Raw genomic sequence first — 7,331 nt, forward strand, 5'->3', positions numbered from 1 at the left:
CACATAAGAGAAAAACTGACTTTCAAATGAAACTGCAAATGTAGCTATCTTGTCCAGAAAGAACTAAAGAAAAATGCTAAATAAATGCTTCTAATACTAGTAAGTAGTACACACATAAACCTGAAATTTCATTTGCAAAGCAGACTGCCCAGTTGACTCAACTCAATGATACAGAATTATCCAAAACCCAGAAGTTAGTATGTTTACCTACATTAAGGGAGGAGTTATTTGAACAGAAGAGAAAGTCTGAAGACACAGTATAGCAGCAAATTCCCCTTAATGTGCAATAAAAAGATATAGAAAATATCCAGAAACTCTCATCTATGTGAGATAACGGAGTCCTCAATTTAAGATACTCTTCTCTGTATATTTCAACGTACACTAAAGCAGTACTATTCTAATTTTCCTATACCTGTGATAATAAAGGGTAGCCAATTTGAACAAATGAATAAATTTAATTGAGAAAGAACAAAATACTTTCCAAAGAATATATTGTTATCATTTCAGATACACACACAGACACACAGACACACAGACACTCACTCTCTCTCTCTCTCTCTCATGTGTCAATTTTTTTAAACAAACAAGAATACAGATCTTTAAGATCTGTTATACTTCCTACACCCAGGAGACAAAGAAGAAACAGTATCAACATGCCTTCCAGAGCTCTGATGTCTGGGTGCCCTCAATACTGACATATTGCCTAAACGGAAAAAAAGAGCATTCAAACCCAAACTAATTCTTCTCATTAAAAACATAGTCAATTTTTAAAAATCACATTTAAGAAAAATGTTAACATAATGTAGGATATATTATGGACTGTACACCACCTTAATAGATGAATTTCCTTTTCTTCAGTTTTCTGAATGTTAAGTCACTTCTTACAATAGTACAGCATTATTTCCTATTCTACCTTCTAACCTTCTTCCTTTAAGATTATAATTTTATAAGATAAATCTGATTATACAATTTAGTTATGTGTAGTTTCACCTATTTAGCTTTGATAACCTCCATTCTGCACAACTCTACAAATTTTATTTAATGAAACAATTACAATGGCTACTACTACCCAATGTTGTTGATAAGTAATAAAACACAAGAGGTTTACAAGGAGTTAGATTAATTCTCACAACACTATAGGGAAAAATTACTATCACCCACAACTTTTATATCAGTAATATAAGTTCAACAGCTGCTGAGTGCCCACATTGGAACTTATTTCCAGTCAGTCTGGTTTCCAAGCTCTTAAATTATTATACTTGTTGTTATTAAAATCTCGTTGTAATAAAATACCCACCACACACATCCAAATAGAGCACACAAAACTAACACAGTTCCACTTGGTGAAATTTAATGGGAGAACAAGACAAGGGAAAGGGGCAAGAGAAAGAAGAGAAACGAATGAAGAGAAAAGAGAGCATGAAGGCAGAAGGAGTCTGCCTTTCATTTGGAATATGACATAACTACTCCCATGTGGAATTGGGATTTGGACCAAAGGAATACTGGGAAAGTAGGGCTCTTGCCATGTCAACAGTTACCAAATGATGTCGCTGCTCAAGGCAATTCCTGATACCAACAATACTGCTGTTATAATTCGACATATTTCAAAAAGTAGTTCACAAAAAAACAAAGTCTATATACACAAGGAATTGTTCTTTCACCATTAGCTGTTACTAGTTCTGCCGCATGACTGTTATATTTATAGAGATGAAAGTAAATATTATCTAATAAGGAAAATTACTGACTTAGAATAACCAGAGATTGTTAATAAGAATTATTATAACCCAACTATTAGGATAACACTACGTTATAATAATATTACTTCTAATAATCCCCCTGGTGATCCAAAATATGATAGTACAGGTCCTAAAACTGCCACCCATTTCTCCTTGTCTCAAACTCTGGGTGAATTTTTCGTGCACTGTGACAGCCAATTCTGTGAAAAACTGACTCATAAAAGGGCAGTGAAAGAAGAACACAGACTGGAGACAATTTAAAAAAAGTCTATTCAGTCCCATAAAAAGGACACCTGCCTGGTAAGATAAAGGAGAGAGCAAGCAGTGAAGATCCAGGTAAATATATTTTAAATGCAAGTTATACCAGCCCTCAAGAAACACCGAGAAGTCAACAAAATGATCTGAGTATTAAAAGGAAAAAAGAAAACAAACAAACAAAAAACCCCAAAAACCCCAAACCACTCTTTCTCTTCAACAAGGTGGCCAAGTAGCAGATACCAACATGCAGATCTTCATGAAGACCCTAATGGGCAAGACCATTACTCTTGAGATTGAGCCCAGTGACACCATCAATAATGATCCAAGACAAGGAAGGCATCCCACCGACCAGCAGAGCTGATATTTGCTGGCAAACATTTGGAGGATGGCCACACTCTGTCCAACTACAACATCCAGAAAGAGTCCACCTTGCACCTGGTGCTGTGTCTGCACAGTGGCATCATTGAGTCATCCCTTTGTCACCTTGTCCAGAATTACAATTGTGACAAGATGATCTGCCACAAGTGCTACTCATGCCTGCACACAGTGTAGTCAACTGCTACAAGAAGTTCGGCCACTCCAACAACCTGAGCCCCAAAGAAGAAGGTCAAATAAGACTGGGGCCATACCTGGCCTGTGACCCTGTGACCAAATAAAATCCATTGACAGGGGCAAAAAAGAGAGAGAGAGAGAGAGAGGGAGAGAGAGAGAGAGAGGGAGAAAGAGAATGACAAATAAAAATATCAAGCTGGGCACAGGACTTAAACCCTAGCATTAAGAGACAGAGGGCAGGCACATCTCTGTAAGTCTGAAGGCAGCCTGGTCTACAAGGTGAGTTCCAGGACAGCCAGGGCTATACAGAAAACCCTGACTGTAAAACAAAACAAAATTCTGACAATTAGCTTTTCTTTGTAAAACCATTATGACTCTTTAGCATATCCAACAAAAATTCATGTATTGGTGGCAAGAAAATACACTGTTAACTATGAATACTCTACGCTGGTATAGAACACCAGACAAACCCACATTTGGAAAACAGCTGTGTAAGAAATATGGTAAGAAACACATTTAAACAACTAACATTATTGGATTTTGTACTAAAAACTGAGATCTTACGAGTAAACTGTAGTGGTTTGGCTTGATGCTGCTTGTATATTATTGTTCATATTGGTTCCTCAAGAGGGGTTGCCCCCACCCCACAAGCAGAGCATCATGTACTTAGGTGATGCTATGTGAACCTTCTCTCCACTTTAATAGGTCAATAAAAGGTTAGAGCCTATGATTGGGTACTGAATAGGAAAGGTGGGACTGGAGGCTCAGGAGGGGGTGGCAGGTAGAAGGAGAAAAAGAATGAAGGAAGAGGAGAGAAGGAAGCCACTATGCACCAGAATCATGTGGCTGGGAGCAACCAGAAATAATAAGGAGTCTTAGAATTGGGAAATATGTTAGTATTGTATTAGATAAGCCCAATGTAGGCATATAACTTATAATTAAAATATTTAGATTGTGTGTCTTTTACATGGGCTATTAGGGTTGGAAATTTTAGTAACAAATTGACAAACCCATGTCTGGCTTAGAACCGAAGTAACCCGATACGGAAATCCACCCCCATCCACTCATTATTAACAACTAGGGCTTCACTCTAAAGCTGCTTCAGGGTGGAAATTAAGCATGAATCTAAAGGGTGTACAGAGAGCTAACTGAGAGGCTCCCTGCCCAAGCCCCAAGCAAACCTAGGCAACCAGAGGTAGAACAACAGTCCTGAGCTGGGACACAAGGTGGCGCCAATGCCACAACATAGTTGGGGTTCCCTGAGTGTGAGAGAAAAAAAAGGACAGGAAGTCAAGATTGCCTGAGATGAGACCTTCACAACTGAAAATTAGCAACTGAAAACACAGCAGGTATCTTTCCAAAGCTTTCTCACAGATAACAATGGGCTGATCTAGGCATCTCTCTCCCAAGTCAACCTTCCCATGCACACTTTGATTTCCAACATCCCTCCACTTCTAAACAGGGCACAGGACACAGGTAGCAAGACCAGCTCTCTCAACTGCTTACACTACAGGCTGTGTAAGATCAATACACAGGCTGAAGGCTATACAGGACCCTAAAGGGCTCAAAACACAAAAGCCAAGGGTCTTTGTACAGTCAGCCCCTCCCTACTAGTGAAAGAATCTGAAAGGACCTTAATGTCCTAAAACAAACACCAGAAGGAAACAAAGATAAGAGAAACTTCAGACCAAATATAAGAATTAAAATAGTACCACTGCACTCTTTTCCTGCTTGGTTTTTTCCCACATAAGGTGCTATAGAGAATTGAGGAGTTTCTTAAGTAGTGAATATAAGAAGCAGTGATTTTGTTTTTAACATTCTTCGCTTCTCAGAGTATATATGACCAAAGTCTTAGAAATTAAATTTGCCAAGGTATGTTGAAGAAAATTTTTGCATTTTCTTTTTTTTTTTTTTTGATTTTTTTTTTTTAATAACTTGAGTATTTCTTATATACATTTCGAGTGTTATTCCCTTTCCCGGTTTCCGGGCAAACATCCCCCTCCCCCTCCCCTTCCTTATGGGTGTTCCCCTCCCAACCCTCCCACCATTGCCGCCCTCCCCCCATAGACTAGTTCACTGGGGGTTCAGTCTTAGCAGGACCCAGGGCTTCCCCTTCCACTGGTGCTCTTACTAGGATATTCATTGCTACCTATGGGGTCAGAGTCCAGGGTCAGTCCATGTATAGTCTTTAGGTAGTGGCTTAGTCCCTGGAAGCTCTGGTTGCTTGGCATTGTTGTACTTTTGGAGTCTCGAGCCCCTTCAAGCTCTTCCAGTTCTTTCTCTGATTCCTTCAATAGGGGACCTATTCTCAGTTCAGTGGTTTGCTGCTGGCATTCGCCTCTATATTTGCTGTATTCTGGCTGTGTCTCTCAGGAGCGATCTACATCCGGCTCCTGTCGGTCTGCACTTCTTTGCTTCATCCATCTTGTCTAATTGGGTGGCTGTATATGTATGGGCCACATGTGGGGCAGGCTCTGAATGGGTGTTCCTTCAGTCTCTGTTTAATCTTTGCCTCTCCCTTCCCTGCCAAGAGTATTCTTTTTCCTCATTTAAAGAAGGAGTGAAGCATTCACATTTTGATCATCCGTCTTGAGTTTCGTTTGTTCTAGGGATCTAGGGTAATTCAAGCATTTGGGCTAATAGCCACTTATCAATGAGTGCATACCATGTATGTCTTTCTGTGATTGGGTTAGCTCACTCAGGATGATATTTTCCAGTTCCAACCATTTGCCTACGAATTTCATAAACTCGTTGTTTTTGATAGCTGAGTAATATTCCATTGTGTAGATGTACCACATTTTCTGTATCCATTCCTCTGTTGAAGGGCATCTGGGTTCTTTCCATTTTCTGGCTATTATAAATAAGGCTGCGATGAACATAGTGGAGCACGTGTCTCTTTTATATGTTGAGGCATCTTTTGGGTATATGCCCAAGAGAGGTATAGCTGGAATTTTTGCATTTTCTATAGGCTAACTCTAAAAGCTAGACCAGGATCCAATCTGAAGTAACACTCTACAAGCAAAACTTGTAATTATATACAGTATGATCTGCACTCGTTAAGCAAATATCTTGATTGATTAGTACTTAACTTTAACTCAACGAATAAATAAAATAGTTAGATTCAGTCATCACAGAGACAACAATAGTACAATTAATACAGTAATGAAAATGTAGCTCTACCTTATGTCTATATAACAAGGAACTATAGTAAGGACTAAAGAGTGCTAATATTGCACATACCCTAAGAGACATGGACCTGGGCAGGAGAGATAGCTCAGTGGATAAGAGGTCCTGAGTTCAATTCCCAACAACCACATGGTGGCTCACAACCATCTGTAATGGGATCTGATGCCCTATCCTGATTTGTTTGAAGACAGCTACAGTGTACTCATGTTAATTAATTAATTAATTAATTAATTAATTAATTAGCCATGGACCCAGAGAAAAAAGGTGAATTCATCTAAACCAGTATGAAGACAACCAGACAATCACGCACAGTGATATATGAAGAGATCTCAAATGACAAATATGTATCAGTCAACTGCACGGGTTAAAAAAATGACACAGACATACATATTGACAGCAATTTGCTGTCAATTGGGGGCAAACATACACAACTATGACCATCAAGAAGACTCAAAGTTAAGAAAAATTTGGGTAGTAATACTCAATAAAGAAAGACAAGTGCTAAAATGATCAGAAAGGAATAAATCTAGATTGGGTAAATGAAAACTCAGAAAGAAATTATTTGGTATAAAAAAAAGGAAAATAAAATTAATTAAATAAATAAAAAAATTTGGGGCCAGAAACAGATGGAACAATCTCACTGGGCAAAAGAAAGTAGGTGAATAGGTGTCTTACAGTTTTATTGCTGTGAAGAGACGCTGTTACTGAGTCAACTTTGATAAGGAAAAGGGACATTGGGCTGGCTTACACTCTCAGAAGTTTAGTCCATTATCGCCATGGCGGGAAGCACAGCAGCATTCGGGGAGGCATCGTGCTGGAGAAGGAGCTGAGAGTTCTACATCTTCATCTGAAGACAGGAGCAGGAGACTGTTTCGACACTGGTCATAGCTTGAATATAAAGACCTCACAGCCCACTTTCCCAGTGACCTACTTCCTCCAACATGGCCACACATACTCCAACAAGGCCCCACCTCCTAATAGTGCCACTCCTTATACAACAAGCATTCAAGCATATGAGCCTATGGTGGTCATTCCTATTCAAATCATCACAGCAGATAAGTCTTTAGACAGGGAGATCATAGCTAAAACTCTATAAAAATTAAAATTTCCAGATATCTTCACAGACCCACAAGACAAACTACTCATTCATTCCAGAGACTAGACCCAGGAAGAGTAGATAGAGTTGGTAGAAGAGGCAACCAATACAAAGGGGTAACTCGGTGATACCCTTTCTAGACTGACAATTGTGGCCCTTTCCTGACCTTCTTTGACAAATCCAAAAATGTTCTCTGCTATGAATGTACCCTTTCTCAAGCAAGTAAAAACAGATCTTTCTCTAGGAAATCACAAGCATGCACACCAAAGGACCTCAGGGCCAACCCTAATCCTGAGTTCCTGCATGAAGACCCTGAGAGATGAAGTGAAGCCTGGGATACTTCTTCAGACTCCAACATGTTGGAAGCGCCAAAGCTGTGATTTCTGCCAGGGAGAGTTGCTTACATGGGATAGAACCAGCCTGGAAGAGATATATTTTACAGGCAGAAAGATGGAGGGATGGCGCCATCTAAGCCTCTGATATCAGATATTAAGCTAGAGCCC

At 39.4% G+C, this 7,331-nt stretch overlaps 1 pseudogene; it reads left to right on the top strand.

The window, feature by feature from the left end:
• Window positions 1-1,810: 1,810 nt before the first annotated feature.
• On the top strand, window positions 1,811-2,717 carry Uba52-ps14 (ubiquitin A-52 residue ribosomal protein fusion product 1, pseudogene 14; annotated as a pseudogene).
• Window positions 2,718-7,331: the final 4,614 nt, after the last annotated feature.

The sequence above is a fragment of the Rattus norvegicus genome, chromosome 4 (assembly GCF_036323735.1).
Source record: "Rattus norvegicus strain BN/NHsdMcwi chromosome 4, GRCr8, whole genome shotgun sequence".
In the NCBI taxonomy this organism is placed as follows: Eukaryota; Metazoa; Chordata; class Mammalia; order Rodentia; family Muridae; genus Rattus; species Rattus norvegicus.